Here is a 21231-nt window from a genome sequence, read left to right on the forward strand (position 1 = left end):
TATGATGTGTCATACTGTGCTCTATTATTGGGTTGGTAACACTGTCCGCTGCAGATAGAGATGTAGCATGGTGTATCGTTTGGCTGTTGTCGTTTGCTTATGCATTACCTAAAACATTGACAGGTCGTCATAACGCAAGTGACAGTACGGCTGATACCGACTATTACTTTTTTCTTTTCTTGTAATTATACCGGCCATGATTTACTTTCTGTAGGACTGCCTAATCATTTAGCAATAAAATTTTTGAACAAAGCTTCCGATCTGAATAGAGGACTGTTTGTGCTTGAGCATAATGTTACAGAACATGAGGATATGTGAAAATTTCATTACTGCCCCAATTTTATACTATATTAGGCGGTGGGACAGTGGCTGCGCGAAGTGGCCGCGCGGTTAGAGGCGCCATGTCATGGTCCCTTAGGAATTCACACAAATTTGTACATGGGACGGTGTCTTCTTATGCTTCCTGTTGTGAACGTTACTAAGCTGGTTAATGTCATGTACAGGGTAATCACAATATGAAATTATTGAAAAGACGCCCCCCTCCCCCCCCCACACACAATTGTAGGTCAGATTTTGAAAAGTTACATTTCTGTACAACATATTACTACAGTGCTTGGTTTCAAATTAGGCTTTCATGTTTGCAAAAACATTACCATAATTTGGATGTTCGTTGTCGAATGGGCATGAATGAGAACTTATACTAAATACATCAAAATCCAATTCGCATTGCTTTTTGTTCATGAGTGATATGAGGTTATTTAAGTCATTTCGGTGCCTTTTTTATATAAATTCTTTTAAATTTCTTCACAACAGTGACACAATTGATACCCCTGACAAAATGATCTTTTAATAGCCCTTCACTTGCATTTCGTTTGACTATGGATACTCAGTCAAAATTTTCACTTTCACCAAACAAATCGTCTACTGCAAATGGCAAGACGGAAAAGCAAATTTCAAACTTTTCTGTATTATTAAATCATCTGTTAGCTCTGATGAGGTAAATGGTACCATAGAGAACTCACTTCTATTATTTTCTACATTACGTCCATCGTTAGAGATTATCCTGTCAGATTTCATTTGATTTTTAACTAGATTATTTCAGTTTCTATTTCATTTCTGAATGTATTCATTTCGTCTCACATCTTTTGCAACATATGCTGTGTTTCGAGTTCATTAAGGTCGTCCATCTTGGACTAACTAAACTGTGTTGTTATATTTGTCACTGTTAACTGCGTTGCACTGTATGAAAATATAGAACTAATTAAGATAGAAAAGTAATGTACTGCTGAAATACTAGAAGAGAGCATAAAATGGTAGCGTAGCACTCAATACTTGGCTCAAATGGCTCTGAGCACTATGGGACTTAGCTGCTATGGTCATCAGTCCCCTAGAACTTAGAACTACTTAAACCTAACTAACCTAAGGACATCACACACATCCATGCCCGGGGAAGGATTCGAACCTGCGACCGTAGCGGTCGCGCGGTTCCAGACTGTTGCGCCTAGCACCGCTCGGCCACTCCGGCCGGCGCACTCAATACTTCAAGCAGTAAATATTTTCATTGTGATTCATGGTTTTTTCCTATATTTCCTTGTTTATTTTATTTAATGTTTATTTCTGTCTGAGCAGTTTCAATTTCAGTTTTTCGTTTGCTTTGTGTGTTCCTACAATAACACTTTCAGAGACTGCTCGATCATGAAAAGAAGGCAGACCATTAGAACAGTGAAAGCAATTACAATTTTATACAACAGACGTTATATAATAATTCTCCTGTCACGGTCGCCAGTGTAAGTTGGCTTCCAACTCCGCTCACTAAAATATTTCAAAAAAAACTTTATCCTAATGAAGTCTGTAAGAGTCCCAGATTAGTGTTGGCAGCGGCGCAACAGAGGATGTGGACCGCTGGAATTTTAGAAAACGTTAACAGCATACCGCGATTTGATAAACGCTCTATGCTCCATATTTGATTACAAAATGTCGGACTACTTCTGTAAATGACTATAGATTCTGGTCGCGTGATGAGCAAAAACGAATATTGCAAATTAGTAATAAAATCACGCCAAAGGCGGATCAGTGCCACATCGAATTGTTGCGTCTTCCCTACGAAAAAATATGATAAATAGAACTTGTAACACAATAAATATTTATATAAACATGTGATCTGGTGGATTGTTGCAGATACAACACGTTGTTAACTCTAATACAGTTCCTTACATTAGAAATCATCAATAACTACAGCCAACTATGCGTATATCTGACGACTGCAACAAGAAAGGCAAATACGAACAGCCAGGCTTCTCCTACCTGCTCTAAAAAACTGAAGGCTGCGCCTTCATTTATTATACAAGTATTTACACATGAAATCTCTGACTCTTACTCGATACATCAAAAATTTACACACATAAAAAAATAATTCATGGGAATAACACCTTATAAAATGTAGTTGTACATAGCATTTTCCTGTGGTCAAAACTGGATTTTAATGAAGTTTCCAGTACAAAAAAAAAAAAAAAAAAAACTATACAAGTCATTAGCATGGTGATAAGTTCCTCCGCGTATGTAATTATTTGGCAGAATTTGCGCCAGCCTGAGCTCAAAATATGATTCTATGTTTGTGTACTACTTTGCAACATTTTATCACGGTCAGTTGTGTCCCTTTTGTGTTGTCGTGATATATACGAGTATTTCTGCGGAGGTTCTAACCGCCCTTATTTAACGCACTGTGAGTGAGAGCAAAGTAATTTGTCTGGGGAGTACCTCAATGCCCCACCAATATCGCTAGTGCATTCAGCCCACGTCGAAGGCATCTGGGACTATATCCTCCCAGGGCGGAGATTTACGATAACGACTTATGCAAACTAGCGACTTTCACCGGGTATCGGTGGGGTACGTTCTCAGACGCGGCGCTTTCCAGAGATTTTGTGCTTTACGAGAGACAACTTTCTTCGTAAGTCAACACAGTCAAGATGACACTGAGATCGTGTGAATTACCGCGAACATGGCCCCATCGCTAAACGATTAAAAACTCTAAAAACGATCCAGCCATGCAGAACTTATACCCTTCACCTTCTTTGTATCGTTGGTGGAAACACGGGAAAAGTTGTCGCATATCTAATAACGAAAGAAAGAAATTATCTCAAAGTGCAATTAAATAGTCTTCACTTTATTATGCCATGATGAATCTCGAGAATTCTGGCACCGTCAGTAGATGTGTCTATTCGCAACAGACACACAATAAACCAGTGTAATGGACAACTCAATTGCATTAAATACTTCGTGTGTGCTAACAAATTAATTGACGACTTCCCCACGTGAAACTGATTAACAGCCCTTACATTGAAACTTCCTGGCAGATTAAAACTGTGTGCCGGACCGAGAATCGAACTCAAGATCTTTGCCTTTCGCAGGCAAGTGCTCTACCATCTGAGCTATCCAAGCACGACTCACGCCCCGTCCTCACAGCTTTACTTCTGCCAGCATCTCGTCTCCTACCTTCTAGACTTTACAGAAGCTCTCCTGCGAAACTTGCACAACTAGCACTCCTGAAAGAAAGGATATTGCGGAGACATGGCTTAGCCACAGCCTGGGGGATGTTTCCAGTATGAGATTTTCACTCTGCGGCGAAGTGTGCGCTGATATGAAACTTCCTGGCAGATTAAAACTGTGTCCCGGGCCGACACTCGAACTCGGGGCCTTTGCCTTTCGCGGGCGAGTGCTCTACCATCTGAGCTACCCAAGCACGACTCACGCCACGTCCTCACAGCTTCACTTTTGCCAGTATCTCGTCTCCTACCTTCCAAACTTTACAGAAGCTCTCCTGCGAAACTTGCACAACTAGCACTCCTGAAAGAAAGGATATTGCGGAGACATGGCTTAGCCACAGCTTGGGGGATGTTTCCAGTATGAGATTTTCACTCTGCGGCGGAGTGTGCGCTGATATGAAACTTCGTGGCAGATTAAAAATGTGTGCCGGACCGAATCTCGAAGTCGGGACCTTTGCCTTTCGCGGGCAAGTGCTCTACCATCTGAGCTACACAAGCACGACTCACGCCCCGTCCTCACAGCTTCACTTCTGCCAGTATCTCGTCTCCTACCCTCGCAGGAGAGCTTCTGTAAAGTTTGGAAGGTAGGAGACGAGATACTGGCAGAAGTGAAGCTGTGAGGACGGGGCGTGAGTCGTGCTTGGGTAGCTCAGATGGTAGAGCACTCGCCCGCGAAAGGCAAAGGCCCCGAGTTCGAGTGTCGGCCCGGGACACAGTTTTAATCTGCCAGGAAGTTTCATATCAGCGCACACTCCGCTGCAGAGTGAAAATCTCATTCCAGCCCTTACATTAATATCCATGGTATGCATAAATTATAAATATGTATAGTAACTAACAACCCACATATGTATTTTTATGTCTAACTTACATGCTTGAGAAAAACATGGTGCTTATACTATAACTTAACGAAATTGGAAATCTGGGTTCATCTCATACACCCTTGTCGTTCATTTTCACCCTTAAAGTCAAAATGGTAAGACTGATTAGCTAAGTATTATAAAACAAAATACTATTCTTCAATAAAAGGAGTAAATACTTAATAGTTCTTATTAATCATCTTATGAAGTCACCTTGGGGAAACACGCTATTAGACTGTTAAAGAGTTCTACCTAATAAGCAGTGGCCAAACTTTCAAATAATATTACGTCACATAGAAACACCACATTTGTAGGCAGTTACATGTACTGGTCACATCCGTGACAAGAGCAAATCTATTGCCGTTGTACATTACGTGACATGAATGGTCATAAGCTAAATTTAGCCGTACTATTCTCCTGTGAGAATATTTATAGGGTGCATACAACAGTATAATCAATTAGGAACTACCATCTTTTTTACACGTAATAAATTATCCCGTTAGTCCACTACCGTAGCCGAGTGGTCAGCGCGGCTGACTCCCATTCAGGGTACCTGGGTTTGATTCCCTGTACTGCCAGGGATTCTTCCTTTCAGAGGTGCATTCAGCCTCGTGAGGCCGAGCGAGGAGCTACTCGGTCGATTAGTGGCGGTTCAAAAGTCAAGAAAACCGACGACAGGGAGAGCGATGTGCCGACCACATGACCCTCCATACTGCATGCGATGACACTACTGACAGAGGATGACACGACTAAGCTAAAAAGCTAAAAATTCGACTGCACACATGCTTGTGTAATCATTCTCGAATCTGTAGTTAATTTGAGGACGAACTTTAATGTCGAAGATGCCTTCAGCAAAAATATTAATCAATGCGAAGCCAGGCTGCAATCAGCAGAGGTTTTTCATTTCTTTGCATGTCTTAACAACTCAGAACGTAAATAGTGCTCCTGAGACTCCGAGACTATTTACTGTTTACCAAATTATGTCAGACGCGATTATTATATTTTCGTTTTAGCTTGTCAGAGTAAGGTTCACATCCTCATAGCACTTGGTCTACCAACAAGGAAGATCAATTGTGATTTCACCGAATCAGCTTAAGACATTTCGGGAAGTAATATATATCTTAAATTGATTCAAAGATAGATCCACGTCCCCATTTCTACCCGTTCCGCAGTGTAAGCATCCCCATCGCTTGAACTTGTTTATGAAACCTTTATATATACACTACTGGCCATTAAAACTGCTACACCACGAAGATGACGTGCTACAGACGCGAAATTTAACCGACAGGAAGAAGATGCTGTGATACGCAAATGATTAGCTTTTCAGAGCATTCACGCAAGGTTGGCGCCGGTGGCGACACCTACAACGTGCTGACATTAGGAAAGTTTCCAACCGATTGCTCATACACAAACAGCAGCTGACCGGCGTTGCCTGCTGAAACGTTGTTGTGATGCCTCGTCTAAGGAGGAGAAATGCATACCATCACGTTTCCGACTTTGATAAAGGTCGGATTGTAGCCTATCGCGATTGCGATTTATCGTATCGCGACATTGCTGCACTCGTTGGTCGAGATCCAATGACGGTTAGCAGAATATGGAGTCGGTGGGTTCAGGAGGGTAATACGGAACGCCGTGTTGGATCCCAACGGCCTCGTATCACTAGCAGTCGAGATGACAGGCATCTTATCCGCATGGCTGTAACGGATCGTGCAGCCACGTCTCGATCCCTGAGTCAACAGATAGTGGCGTTTGCAAGACAACAACCATCTGCACGAACAGTTCGACCACTTTTGCAGCAGAATGGACTATCAGCACGGAGAGCATGGCTGCGGTTACCCTTGACGGTGCATCACAGACAGGAGCGCCTGTGATGGTGTACTCAACGACGAACCTGGGTGCATGAATGGCAAAACGTCATTTTATCGGATGAATCCAGGTTCTGCTTACAGTATCATGATGGTCGCATCCGTGTTTGACGACATCGCGGTGAACGCACATTGGAAGCGTGTATTCGTCATCGCCATACTGGCGTATCACCCAGCGTGATGGTATGGAGTGCCATTGGTTACACGTCTCTGTCACCTCTTGTTCGCATTGACGGCACTTTGAACAGTTGACGTTACATTTCAGATGTGTTACGACCCGTGACTCTACCCTTCATTCGATCCCTGCGGAACCCTACATTTCAGCGGGATAATGCACGACCGCATGTTGCAGGTCCTGTACGGGCCTTTCTGGATACACGAAATGTTCGACTGCTGCCCTGGCTAGCACATTCTCCAGATCTCTCACCAATTGAAAACGTCTGGTCAATGGTGGCCGAGCTACTGACTCGTCACAAGACGCCAGTCGCTACTCTTGATGAACTGTGGTATCGTGCTAAAGCTGCATGGGCAGCTGTACCTGTACACGCCATACAAGCTCTGTTTGACTCAATGCCCAGGCGTATCAAGGCTGTTATTACGGCCAGAGGTGGTTGTTCTGTGTACTGTTTTCTCAGGATCTATGCACCCAAATTGCGTGAAAATGTAATCACATGTCACTTCTAGTATTCCTTCTTGGTGTAGCAATTTTAATGGCCAGTAGACATGTCCTGGGTCAAATCTGGTATAAAATTTGCGCACGTTGTCGTCATGCACAAGGATTCAGAGGTAAGAAAAACACTAAGAAATAAGCAAAACAGAAAAGGATGTTAGAAGAGATGCGTTGAGGTTTGACAGGGTGTAGGAAAACGTAGAGAATATCAGGCGTTGCTCATTTTCGCACGCCGAAAATTCTACTGTGAGTGCATTCTTCTCTTACATGTATATATTTTTTACTTTAATTTACATATTCAGCTATCATAATTAATATTTCTTCTAACAAGTGATGTAGATGCAAGAATTGCGTGCATAGATTGCAAAGCTTGTTATTCAGCGACAAATGTACTTGGTTCACTATAAGAAATTCATAAACCCATTGTATGTCGAATAATGGCGTATGCAGTTATCTTGTTACTCTCCTCCAAAGCTACTTCTAGAAATTGAAAATCGACTATATACGGCACAAGATCCATGAATCAACAGCCATCCACTCTACAGATGGAGTAGAAGTTTTTTGGTTGTAGAAGATCTATTGAGCACCAGGTTTTTGTCATGTAGTGAACCTGAATACTTTCTGTGTAGTCAAACTTTCTTTAAAACTAGTATAATCTATTGTGCATGAATCTTGCTGCATCACAATCGCTTGAAAACAGAATTTATCTTGAACATATCATATTTGTTATTATTTTATGAGATTGATAGCCACATCATGCTGCCAGATAACAGATGAACTGGTTCCATAATTAAAACGGGGTTATGAAGAGCACATTGCTGTACATGAACAGGAGCTTCCGATGATGGGGCAGGTGAAAGTGTTACAAAAGTTACGGACACAGAGTGAAGTTAGTCACTGTGCGCAGGTGGTCATTCACCTTACAGATTGTGTCTCTCGTCTTGACGTCATAAGCTGCACCATTTCCGCCTTGTGGGAAACCCGTTGCACTTCTCTCCTTCGGTGAATACTTCACGCGCCGCTCAGAAAAAAGCCACCGCATTTCTCGCTGAATTGGCGGGCGCAGACTTCCAGGAAACATGACAGCCAGTAGCCCGCCCTCACATCAGGTTCACATTCCTCACGCTGGAAACGTTCCAGAGTCATCGACACAATAGAGACCAATATTCAGTCACTGAAACAGGAAACTACGTTGTGAAAGTCTTCCAGTTACTCTGACTCATACACGTGCATTGATAGCTGCCCCAAGCAGAAGACATTCTTTGTTGGTCTTACACAAAGACCACAATTTTACTGAGATAAACTGATACTGCAGTTTCAAGATTTTAAACATGGCTGAAACAGCAACTGTTTGGCTGTCATCCTTTATCGTGATACTGCAGTGTTCACCTTCGGCACGCCAGTGTAGAAGTTGTCACAGAATCGGCAAAGCTATTAAACTGGCACGTTTATACAGGGTGAGCCACCTTAAACGTGCACCACAAACATCGAGGAAATGGAAAGTGCTGTAAATGTGTGGTTTTCACGGAATGGACTGGTAGTCATATGTTCGTAGTGTTAGCAAATAAACAGATTGTAATAGAAATTAAAATGTGTCTTTTTTTGCACAAACATACACGTTTTGGAATGGAGTGCCTATTGCCATTAACAAAAATGGGGCAAATTAGTATGTGAGTGGCGTTTGTTGCTAAATTATAGCGTAGGTCGTTTACGAGATATCGCGTTTTGAAAAGTTTCCACACCGACAGTTGTCTGTGCCATTCAGTCTCCGTAGTTGCTAGGTACGATGTTGTTATGTTTGCTTGCAGGGTGATTGTGTGTTCCTTGAGTGAACTGCGACTTGCTAGTCAGTGTGTGACAGTCCAAACAGTAGGCCGTGAGTAAACGATGGGATTCACAAATGTACAAAAATTCGACATGCTCATGGCGTATGGAGAGTGTAGGAAGAACACAGTTCGCTCTTGTACAGTGTATGCAGTAGGATACCCCAATAGACGCCAACCATCTTAGCAGTTATTTATCAACCTCTTCAACCAGTTACGTGAAAGTTGTAGTGTAACACCTAGACAATTTAACAGAAGGGAACACGTGACGACAGAAGAGAGGGAAATTAACACTCTTGTTCCTGCTGCAGTTGATCCACACGTCAGATCCCGCGCAATCGCACGAGGAAGTGACATAAGTCAGGCAAGTGTCTTACGCATTCTCCGTCGACATAGGTCCCATCCCTATCAAATCTCTTTCCATCAAGAGCTGCGTGGGAACGATTATGAAAATCGTATTAACTTCTGTACATAGGCATTAAGACAGTATACTCTAGATGTATCATACATGTTGTTTATTGATGGAGTAACATTTACCAATCATGACCAGGTAAACCGCCAATACATGCACCACTGGTCTGTTGAAAATCCCCACTGGCTTCGACAGATGGAATGTCAGCGTCCATGTAGTATAAACGTGTGGTGTGGGGTAGTGAACCACCAGCTCACAGTCCCATGCATACATGTATCACAGCCTCCTAATACACCATCTTCCACGGATGCTAGAAAACATTCCTCTGCAGACTATTAGGAACCTGTTGCACTAATGTGATCGCTGTCCTGTCTATAATGCATAAAATACTACCGCATGTTTGTTTCCAAATTTTTGGACTGGATACGGATGACTGTATCTTGGCCAGCCCATTCCCCAGATTTGACGCCTGCAGACGTTATTCTGCAGGGAAAGCTGAAAGAGGCTGCCTACAAGAATACACCAACTACATCCCATGATATGGTTCAAATGGCTCTGAGCACTATGGGACTTAACTTCTGAGGTCATCAGTCCCCTAGAACTTAGAACTACTTAAAACTAACTAACCTAAGGACACAACACACATCCATGCCCGAGGCAGGATTCGAACCTGCGACAGGAGCGGTCGCGCGGTTCCAGACTGGAGCGCCTAGATCCGCTCGGCCACACCGGCCGGCTCCGATGATGTGCAACGACGTATTACTGCAGCCCGCTCGGACATCTTCACTGAAGTGCACCAGTCGTTCCGTACCAGACTGGAAGCGTGCACTGCCTCTGCCCACGGTCAGTCGGAATACAACTTGTGGTGGTCAGTGGTCTCGCTGGTGGTTAGAATCCACATAACTAGCGTATGCACTTGTGTTGTTCAGCAGTGTGTGCTATTATACACTCCTGGAAATGGAAAAAAGAACACATTGACACCGGTGTGTCAGACCCACCATACTTGCTCCGGACACTGCGAGAGGGCTGTACAAGCAATGATCACACGCACGGCACAGCGGACACACCAGGAACCGCGGTGTTGGCCGTCGAATGGCGCTAGCTGCGCAGCATTTGTGCACCGCCGCCGTCAGTGTCAGCCAGTTTGCCGTGGCATACGGAGCTCCATCGCAGTCTTTAACACTGGTAGCATGCCGCGACAGCGTGGCCGTGAACTGTATGTGCAGTTGACGGACTTTGAGCGAGGGCGTATAGTGGGCATGCGGGAGGCCGGGTGGACGTACCGCCGAATTGCTCAACACGTGGGGCGTGAGGTCTCCACAGTACATCGATGTTGTCGCCAGTGGTCGGCGGAAGGTGCACGTGCCCGTCGACCTGGGACCGGACCGCAGCGACGCACGGATGCACGCCAAGACCGTAGGATCCTACGCAGTGCCGTAGGGGACCGCACCGCCACTTCCCAGCAAATTAGGGACACTGTTGCTCCTGGGGTATCGGCGAGGACCATTCGCAACCGTCTCCATGAAGCTGGGCTACGGTCCCGCACACCGTTAGGCCGTCTTCCGCTCACGCCCCAACATCGTGCAGCCCGCCTCCAGTGGTGTCGCGACAGGCGTGAATGTAGGGACGAATGGAGACGTGTCGTCTTCAGCGATGAGAGTCGCTTCTGCCTCGGTGCCAATGATGGTCGTATGCGTGTTTGGCGCCGTGCAGGTGAGCGCCACAATTAGGACTGCATACGACCGAGGCACACAGGGCCAACACCCGGCATCATGGTGTGGGGAGCGATCACCTACACTGGCCGTACACCACTGGTGATCGTCGAGGGGACACTGAATAGTGCACGGTACATCCAAACCGTCATCGAACCCATCGTTCTACCATTCCTAGACCGGCAAGGGAACTTGCTGTTCCAACAGGACAATGCACGTCCGCATGTATTCCGTGCCACCCAACGTGCTCTAGAAGGTGTAAGTCAACTACCCTGGCCAGCAAGATCTCCGGATCTGTCCCCCATTGAGCATGTTTGGGACTGGATGAAGCGTCGTCTCACGCGGTCTGCACGTCCAGCACGAACGCTGGTCCAACTGAGGCGCCAGGTGGAAATGGCATGGCAAGCCGTTCCACAGGACTACATCCAGCATCTCTACGATCGTCTCCATGGGAGAATAGCAGCCTGCATTGCTGCAAAAGGTGGATATACACTGTACTAGTGCCGACATTGTGCATGCTCTGTTGCCTGTGTCTATGTGCCTGAGGTTCTGTCAGTGTGATCATGTGATGTATCTGACCCCAGGAATGTGTCAATAAAGTTTACCCTTCCTGGGACAATGAATTCACGGTGTTCTTATTTCAATTTCCAGGAGTGTAGGTATTTTACAAACATCGGTGTGGGAACTTTCGGACATACGATATCTTTAAACGACTCCCACTAGAAAACACCCCAGACGCTCTCATTTATCTTACTTTTAGTATGTTAATGTCAGTAGGTAATGTTCCAATTAAAAAGTATATGTGTCCTCAAAAAATACACTTTGTATTATTACAGTCTATTTACTGACCACTATTTCGAGCCTTGGACTACCAATCCAGTCTGTGAAACCCGCACATCAATAGCATCTTCCATTTCCTCAATATTTGCAGTGCAAGTTTAAGGTGATTCACCCAGTATCAAGTAATAAATCCGTGCAACTCTCACGTTTATTTACTTATAAAAGCCGACTTCCGAATTTTCTTTGTGTGAGTCCATGTGCCAGATTCGTGTGTCCTTTCGAAATTGTCGAGTGTAAAATTTTACTTTTCGCCTCAGTTAGTATAATCTATCAATGATTTTGTCAGCATTCGCTTCTATCACGATATATTGTGAAAAACTGTGATAAACTAATACTGTTATTGTCAATTGTAGGTCTAAACTTAAACTGTACCCTCTCAGAAATTTTTGACAACAGTAGGTCTGTCCTAGTTCAGAAACAAACTTTCGCTAATTTTATTGTATAGTTACATTAGAAATTAGAGGATTTTCTGACGTTTGCGAAAGTATATTTTCGAAAATTTTCGGAAATTACGAGTGCATTGGATGACTTATTTTTTAACAAATCAGAAACTGTGTTTTACAGTTACTGTCAAAGAGTAGACAAAATAGTTCACCCCGAATCCGAGTGTATATTAACACGAGTAAACATAAGTTTTTTAGAATTTTCGGAAGTCACCTTCGTCGTGTGTATAAGCGTTTTTTATTTACTTGCTGTAGCACGTATTGTAACTAGCATATCCTTTTACATCTAGTTTTCCCTCTCAAGACCACTGTTTATTATTTAATTTTATCGTAAATTAACGGTATTTTCGAGTTTGTTAGCAATAATAGCCTCAAAAAGTTTTAAGAGACTTGTAATTTTTGCCACAGGTTTTCCTGTTGCTTTGATAGAAATCTCGATTTGTGTAAGAATTGCTTCAGTTCTTAAAAGGATTTAACAATATTCTTAGATGATCAGATTAAAAGATAATCAGCAAATCAGCAGCCTTAGTTTACAGGTATTTGCTCACTGTCCTATAAAATACTTCACCAGTCACAAGGCAGCCCCACTGTGAATGCTGTTCTCGGTCACTGATGACGTAGTTGACGTTCGTAAACAGCTAGAAATCGCCCTGACTACTGTCAAACGATTGGCAGCTGCTGCTAGTCGGTGTGTTGGGAGAGCTCCCGAGAGTCGTGTACCAGAGCTACCAAAGGCACCTCAAGAAGTATCCTCTACTTCGGACCCTGACTCCTCTTCGTCCACTTGACTACAAGTGGAGTGTCAATTGTAGGTCTAGCGCGTCCTGTACAGGGTAGACATGGAACAGGGAGAACGCAAGATGTTATGCCGATCCCCCTAATCATATGAGCCAGTTGGATTCGCTTCACATGTTGGGAAAGGTGCTTCGTACTATGCCAAGAGGAGGCAAACGCGAAATCTTGGGGTCTATTACTCGTCGGCAGATCAAACATGTGACGAATAATAGTACGCTTTATGGAAATGGCAGCAAGGACAGGAAGGATTATCACGTGCACTTGGTGCGTTTGCCTTGTGGGACTCACTCAGCATGTTGAAGAGGCTATTCCGGCAGCCACTGAGGAAGCAGGCTCCAATGAACTGTAGATTGTGGTCCACGTTGGAACAAACGATACCTTTCGTCTGGGCTCCGAGGTCATACTTGGAGCATTCCAGTAACTGGCAGAGAATGCTGAGAAGACCGGCCTTGCGCATGGAGTTTCAACGAAGCTCACAATTTGCAGCATTGTCCCTAGAACTGATCGTGACCCCCTGGTTCTGAGTAGAGTGGCAGAATTGAACCAGAGACTTCTAAGGTTCCTTGCCAATCTATACTGCGACTTCCTGGTTTTGTGCCACATGGTCCCGTTGAATGGATTAGGTGTGTACTGTGTATCAGATCCTGTTAGTCACGTGTGTGGGTGCTCATAAAGGCGACTCTCCATCCAGTCCAGATAACAACACCTGTAGCAGACCTGGAAGTATTAGAGTAACATCCAAACCCTGACACTCTGGTGCGAGCTAACTGCAGAAGCATTCACAAAAAATGCCAGAGTTTGAAACACTGCTGAAAAGCAGTAAAGCTCATACAACACTAGGCACAGAAACCTTCTTAAAACTTTAATTTTATAGCGGTGAGATTTTGATGGAAATTTTAAGTACATTTCAAAAGAATGGGCTAATGGGAAATGGAGATGGAGTATTTGTCGCAAAGGACAAGACTCTCAGATTCACCGAGATAGAAACCGAAGCTGCATGCGAGACTGTTTCGGCAAGACTGAGTATCAACGGTGATCATAAAGTTGTAATTGGATGATTCTATCGCCACTGGAACCCACTTAGAGCAAGTAGTTCGGAACCGCACTCATGCTGGGAAAATATGGAATCTAATGCCAAAAATACACGTTACTTCTCTGAAGATGTTTACATCAAAATTGGTATCACCGATCATTTGGCGGTTGTGGCAATAATGATCACCAAATACAAAGTGCAAAAAAAATAAATAGGAAGATATGTATGCCCCATAAATTAGATAAAAAAAACACTAGTGTCATATCTCAATAACAAACATGAAAAGTTTTGCACAGGACAGAACCAAGTAGAGCCACTACACTACTGACCATTAAAATTGCTACACCAAGAATAAATGCAGATGATGAACGGGTATTCATTGAACTAATATATTACACTAGAACTGACATGTGCTTACATTTTCACGCAATTTGGGTGCATAGATCCTGAGAAATCAGTACCCAGAACAACCACCTCTGGCCATAATAACGCCCTTGATACGCCTGGGCATTGAGTCAAACAGAGCTTGGATGGCGTGTACAGGTACAGCTGCCCATGCAGCTTCAACACCATTTCTCAGTTCATCAAGAGTAGTGACTGGCGTATTGTGACGAGCCAGTTGCTCGGTCACCATTGGCCAGTCGTTTTCAATTGGTGAGAGATCTGGAAAATGTGATGGCCAGGGCAGCAGTCAAACATTTTCTGTATCCAGAAAGGCCCGTACAGGACTTGCAACATGCGGTCGTGCATTATCCTGCTGAAATGTAGGGTTTCGCAGGGATCGAATGAAGGGTAGAGCCACGGGTCGTAACACATCTGAAATGTAACGTCCACTGTTCAAAGTGCCGTCAGTGCGAACAAGAGGTGACCGAGACGTGTAACCAATGGCACCCCATATCATCACGCCGGGCGATACGCCAGTATGGCGATGACGAATACACGCTTCCAATGTGCGTTCACCGCGATGTCGCCAAACACGGATGCGACCATCATGATGCTGTAAACAGAACCTGGATTCATCCGAAAAAATGACGTTATGCCATTCGTGCATCCAGGTTCGTCGTTGGGTACACCATCGCAGGCGCTCCTGCCTGTGATGCAGCGTCAAGGGTAACCGCAGCCACGCTCTCCGAGCTGATAGTCCATGCTGCTGCAAACGTCGTCGAACTGTTCGTGCAGATTGTTGTTGTCTTGCGAACGCCCCATTTGTTGCCTCAGAGATCGAGACGTGGCTGCACGATCCGCTACAGCCATGCGGATAAGATGCCTGTCATCTCAACTGATAGTGATACGAGACCGTTGGGATCCAGCAAGGCGTTCCGTATTACCCTCCAGAACCCATCGATTCCATATTCTGCTAACAGTCATTGGATCTCGACCAACGCGAGCAGCAATGTCGCGATACGATAAACCGCAATCGCGATAGGCTACAATCCGACCTTTATCAAAGTCGTAAACGTGATGGTACGCATTTCTCCTCCTTACACGAGGGATCACAGCAACGTTTCACCAGGCAACCCCGGTCAGCTGCTGTTTGTGTATGAGAAATCGGTTGGAAACTTTCCTCATGTCAGCACGTTTTAGGTGTCGCCTCCGGCGCCATCTTAGTGTGAATGCTCTGAAAAGCTAATCATTTGCATGTCACAGCATCTTCTTCGTGTCGGTTAAATTTCGCGTCTGTAACTCTTCATCTTCGTGGTGTAGCAATTTTAATGGCCAGTAGTGTATGTCTCAAGTTTAGAAGAGTAGTTGACCTTGTACTATATAGATGTATACCCAGGAGAATGGAGCATAATGGGAGGATCCCTCCTACAATGACTGCACAGAAACTTCTAAGGAAACAGAGACTACTGCATAGTAGGTATAAAACAAAGAATAGGACTATAGATAAATAAATGCTGAATTAAACAAATTTGGTTGTCAACAGAGCAGAGTATGAAGACTTCAGTGACTGCTGTAGCAGGATATCGTAAAATAGTCTATCATAAAACCAAAAGAAATTCTGCTAATATGTAAAGGCTGGGAGCGGCACCAAAGATAATTTCGAGTCACTCCCGGACGGGACAGCAACTGAAATTTAGAGTAGCAAAGGAAAGATAGAAATTTTTAATTCTGTATTCAAATATTCCTTTACAAAGGAAAACTCTGGAGAATTGCTCAAATTCCTCGTATCAGTTGCAAGATGAGGGGAATAAGAATTAGTGTCTGCTGTGTTGAGAAACGGCTGAAATCGTTAAATGTTATTCTTAGACATTGGCAACGCTGGGAGATAAGCGATCTGCTCATTTGAAACATGTGTGAATAAAAATCCTACCTCAAGATCGAAAATTTTCTTTGTTGGTTACCAGTTTCGGCTCATTACCAAGACACCTTCAGATCAATCTAAAGTGGTGTTCAGTGTGCGACTCTCAATACACGTTGTCGTTTCTCCCCACTTTTTTGTGTGCTAAGCTCCCCTACTTAAATAAAATATTGCTTATGTAAATTTACACCCTTAATCACATTTGATTAGTAATTAACGTTGTCAGTTTTCAAAGCCAACTAAGATTTTCACTTTACGTTTTTTATTTAACTAGGATGATTTAGCTCTAAAAAAAATACGATGTGCAATGAGTGCCAAACCCTGAAAAACATTTTAGATCGAACTGAAGATGGCTCGGTAGTGAGCCGAAACCTGTAATCAGCGAAAAAATTTGTGAACTTGACCCACAATTTTTATCCAAACATGTTTGAAGTCGTTGAAACTGAACAGAGTTTCAAGGCCTGATGGAACACCTTTCAGATTCTATACTGAATTTGTGGTTGATTCAGCCCCTCTTTTGATTATGACCCACCGTAGATCCTTCGAACAAAAATGCGTGCCCAGTAGTTGGAAGCAAGCAGACATCGATTTGTTGCAGAATCTTAGAAAATATTCCGAGCTCCACAGCAAACAAAACCAAGACCAGGCAGACCTCTTGCACTAATTCACAGGGGGGCGGGGGGGGGGGGGGGGGAGGATTCGAGCATTGCGGAATGTTTAGTAAACTTCCTGTGAAATTCACGGAAGAAATCACTAGTGAGTTTCAAAGTGCTACCAGCAGTCCAGCTAACGGAATCTACCTAAGGCGTTAAAAATGAGGCGTAATGATCGAGCAGCTTCTCGTAAGTCTCGTATTTCTGCAATCAACACTAAGCGATGTTTGAAGCTGTGTAAAGAGCGACTCTGAAAATGAGTGATTTGGGATGATGATCGCACTACGAGTATACCGTGTCGCAGCGCGTTGGAAATGTCTGCGTGTGGCGAATGCTTGGAAATCATTCCTTACCATCAAATACAGTGCCAACAGCGAAGTACAGTCGAGACGGTGTTACGGATGTGGGCGTTTTTCGTGATTAGGGTGGGTTCCCTCACTGAGCATAAGAGATCACTAAATGTGGAAGGGCATGAACACATTTTACAACGGTGTGTAATGCACAAAGAAGTGTAATGGTTTCCACCCTTTCTGAGACTAATACTCCTAAGTGCAATTGGCTAGTACTCCCCCTCCCCCCCTTCCCCACCATCAACAACATTAGCACCTAACTAAACTGTAGAATAAAAAATTAATTTTCTTCGAGCACTTGCATTTTTTAAATGATGGAAGATAAATAATATTTAGTTTTCGTAGGTGTCTTACTAAACCCCGAAGTAATGACTCAATGAGACAATTGATACCCCTTAATTCTAACAACATTTAGTTGATATTTATAGAAAGATGAAGTAATTCTCATTGCATCGCGTTACCTACAACTCCTTCGTAGAAAAGAAAGCTAATTTTTCACATTGAAGGTAGATAGTTGTTACAAAACGCGCATCCTCTTCACCACTAATCTCCCTATTGACACTTGGTTCACTCCCACTCTGCAACCCCACTTTAAAATCAACCAAGTCAAAGGGTGTACCGCTTGTGTACCATCAGATTCCTGGGCTCCTTACTCTTGAAATGCTGGAAATTGGAAGACTTTAGGCAGCCAATGCTTTGCGTCTGATCACTGCCACATAGCAATGTAGTAGCCCTTACATAAATACAGCCACATTGTGATCTCAGTTTATCGTTTATTGTAGCAAAATGAAGACTGAAGCAGATTCTGGTCCATTGTGAGAACTACATACAACATGGACAAGGGATTTTCATGGAATATTTAAGCACAGATGTATCGGTTTTACTGTCATAGATGGATGATACAAAGTACATGTGCAGTAGGTGAACTATACTAGGAACAAGTAAGATGATATTCATACATTCGCTTCACAAAGTGTAACCCCCACCACTTTGCCTCACGTGTTAATGGTAGAATTTGAAATAAAAAAATGTAGTTATTGGTAACTTAAGTAATCAATATTACAGTTTACGAAACCGTGATGATAATAGGAAAGATCTTTTGAAAATCGTTCAGTTTCGAGACCCAAACACTACTGAACCTTTTTATTTTAACTCTCAGAAATTTTAGATTTACCCCTTATGGTGTGCTTACACCCAAGTTGAGGACCACTGCAGTATATGAACGATTCGGAGACGATGATTCTGTCAGTATGACAGTGCATTCTGTCATAAAGCATCATCTGTGAGAAAATGGTTTGTAGACATTCCTGAAATTCTAACCTAACTACCTTCTATGGTTTCGGCCCTTGAGAAAGAATGGTCTGCCAGAGCTCCACAGACATCCAACCTCCAGCTGTACGAAGATCAGATGCTCTCCTGAAGACGTGGAGAAACATTGAGAAGAGCCCCCAGCTACCCGTACACAGCGATATATTAACAGCAGAACATCAGCGTCTGAAGTCAAGCAAAACACCTTGGCGAACCGCACGACATCTTGAAGCCTCCGACTTTAACATCAATGAAATATGGAGAAGTCAGTGGGAAGAATCGTCAGTGTTCAACGGTCATCTGATTGAAAAGCCTTCCATGCGAGTTCCAGGTTTCACACTCCCCAGACGCTAGTGGAGAACCATCAACTGCATCCGAACAGGACAAGGGAACTGCGGATATCTAAAGCACAGATGGGGCTGAGCAACATCTCCAGATTGTGACTGTGGAGCTGCCCTGCGAACAATTAATCACATTGTTGGTGAATGTCCGAAACGAGCCTTTTGGGGATCAGTAAATGACATCACCATGCATCATCTGAAGGGCTCAACTGGATCAACAGACTGGACTTGGAAATCTAAGAACTTGTGTAATGTGTAGATAATTTAGCATAACACTTTGAACATTTGATTCTGTACATGTATTTTGCTTGTCATTTCTTACTCTGTATACTCTTAAAATTATGTATCTGATCCAAGCTCTGTATCATCATACGATAAATAAATAAATATTAATGGAGTTTATTACAATACGTTAGATCAACAATACTTTGCGTATTCACAAAAGTGTGTCGCAAGCAACTGGCGAAATGCAAATAATCAATGTCCTTCGGTACATACAAGTTCAATGCAAGCAAACCAAAATAGTTCACAAGTCACTGCTGTATCGTTAGTGTGACGGCTAGTCTTCCAATCCGGCCGCGGCGCTTATATTCTCATCGTGTAGGGGCCGCTCCTGTCGTGGTGTCCTCCTAGTCAGCATACTATTGGCTGGCGTCGTCTCACAGCCCTCTCTGCTCTTCCGTTCGTCATCGTCGTGCCGGCCCTTAAGGTTACGCTGGAATAAAAAAACAAACCAAAATCAATAAGTAAAATCTAATATGCTAACATCCGGAATTAAAATTTCTCCATCGAGGTTTTGTAAAGGAACTTAATAATTTTTTCTTATTGATAAATAGATAGATAGTTATTCTATTCTCATAGGTTAATGAGAAAAGTATTTAACACTGATGGACAAAAGAAGCTTTGCGCTCTCATGCACTCCGCCTCGCCTTCCGTATACGCCTCCCGTCCCCCATGCGGATCCCCTATGACCTCATTCCTTTCCCCCATCTGGTCCTATTCCTTGAACATATCCGCATACTCTACACCTCCTGCTGCCTTGGGTGTCCCCCTCACCCCCTGGTTGCTCCTCTCATCTCCCATCACCGCCCCCTGCCACGTCTTCACTGTTGTGTCCCACATACCCTCCATCTCTACGCCCTTCATCTCCTTCCCAAGGTGGCTTCCATCAACTCCCCCTCCCGGATGATGCCCTCTCTCCCTCCATTTATCCCTCCTATCAACTCTGATCCTCACCCCCCCTCCTTTTCTCCATCCTTTTCCTGGGCTCCCTCTCCCCCCTTCCATCCTCTTTTTTTCCCCACCTACCCTCTCTCTGCCCCCCTTCTCTCCCCCTTTTGCATTTCCCTCCTCCGCCTTTTCCCATTCTCCCTCGCGTCTGCCCTGCCCCCCCCCCCCCCTTACGAGACCTCTACCTCCTTCGGTTCCCCCCCCCCCTTTCGTTCTTCCTCTCCTCCCTCCTTGTTTTTCCCCCCTCATCTGTCCAGGTCCCTCCCCCCCTATCTGCCCTTGGTTATGGTGTGTCATTTTTGTGCCGACATTTTAGTGCAGTGTTTACAGTGAGTGTTTAGTGTTGTGTGTCTTTTCTGAAGTGTTGCGAACAGACATCATACTGTCGCTGGGTGTGATTTTTATATCTCTTGCGAACAGAAACCAGACTGTCGCCACGTTTTTTAATTGTCTGTCTGCTATTTTACCTGTCTGCTTCCTGTGTATTTTATTAGAATTGCCAACCCTCTGTTTTATGTTTTAACTTTCCACAATTTTCCGCCGTTATACAATTTAAGTCACCGTTTTATCGCCTGCTTTTATTGTTTCTTATCCTCTTCTTACGTTTTAAAAAGTCTGAAGGCTGCAGAGCAGCGTACTAAGCTGCTGCCAGCCCGCCCCCTTCGGGGGGAATCGAAATTCAATAAAGGAAAAAAAAAGGAGCTTTACGCTCTTCGTTTATTAGTTTTAGTATTAGTTACCTTTCGTTTCTCTTCTGTCCTAGTGATAAGACGTGTTGTGTAATTTTGAAGTGAAATGGTGTTATACAATGAAACCAATTCATGGTCAATATGATTTTTTTATTTACGATACCACTGATCCCAGCTCCTGTAACTCTGGAAGATGATTATTTGTTTAATTTTATATGGAGAATTTAGATGGAGGCGACGATCTTCACGGGCGCGCTGCTCAACAATAAAGGTGCCTAAATGTACTCATCTCTTTCCCTTCGTGGTCGCCGATGCTAATTTCGATGTATCTGCCGCGACATTCAGAACCTGCAGTCTTTCTTTTCA

This window comes from Schistocerca americana, chromosome 8, assembly GCF_021461395.2.
Source record: "Schistocerca americana isolate TAMUIC-IGC-003095 chromosome 8, iqSchAmer2.1, whole genome shotgun sequence".
In the NCBI taxonomy this organism is placed as follows: domain Eukaryota; kingdom Metazoa; phylum Arthropoda; class Insecta; order Orthoptera; family Acrididae; genus Schistocerca; species Schistocerca americana.